We start from the raw sequence: 1,061 nt of genomic DNA on the forward strand, positions 1-1,061 counted from the left end.
GTAAAACCGTAAACAGTTAAAGGTGCAAGTATTACTGTAAGTTTTAATAAAAATGCAAAACAGGGGAACACTGGCGCAAAATAGTGGAATGGATCGTTTCAATCGGCGAAACTGGAAAATACGGACCGGCATCGGGGAACACTGGCGCAAAATAGTGGAATGGATCGTTTCAATCGGCGAAACTGGAAAATACGGACCCGATTTTTTTTAAAAAACTGGATCGGCAGTCTGAATCGGCATTTTACATGCTTTGCCGATACGCATTTTTTTGCCATTTTTGCATTTTTTGCCCCGATCTGATACGTGGATCGGATCGGGGCAAGCCTAATAGAGACCCTGGAGAACTAGTAGAGGATGGATGGATGGATGGATGGATGATAGGCTGATGGATGGATGGATGGATGGATGATAGGCTGATGGATGGATGGATGATAGGCTGATGGATGGATGGACAGATGGGTGGATGGATGGATGGATGATAGGCTGATGGATGGATGGACAGATGGGTGGATGATAGGCTGATGGATGGATGGATGGATGGGTGGATGATAGGCTGATGGATGGATGGATGGATTGAAGGATGATAGATGGATGAATGGATGAAAAATGAATGGACAGATGAATGATTGATGGATGGATGGATGGATGGATGGATTGATGAATGATGGATGGACGGATGGATGATTGATGATGATAGATGGATGGATGGATGGATGGATGGATGGATGATGGATGGATGGACGGATGGACGGACGGATGGATGATGGATGGATGGATGGATGGATGGATGGATGTATGTATGATGGATGGATGACAGATGGATGATGGATGGAAGGATGGACATATGGGTGGATGATAGGCTGATGGATGGATGGATGGATGGATGGATGACTGAGGGATGGATGGATGGATGACTGAGGGATGGATGGACAGATGGGTGGATGGATAGGTGGATGGATGGATGAATGAATGAGGGATGGATGGACAGATGGGTGGATGGACAGATGGGTGGATGGATGGATGAATGATGGATAGATGAATGAAGAATAGGTGAAAAATGG

Source organism: Cyprinodon variegatus, unplaced genomic scaffold, assembly GCF_000732505.1.
Source record: "Cyprinodon variegatus isolate N-32 unplaced genomic scaffold, C_variegatus-1.0 Scaffold1450, whole genome shotgun sequence".
NCBI lineage: Eukaryota > Metazoa > Chordata > Actinopteri > Cyprinodontiformes > Cyprinodontidae > Cyprinodon > Cyprinodon variegatus.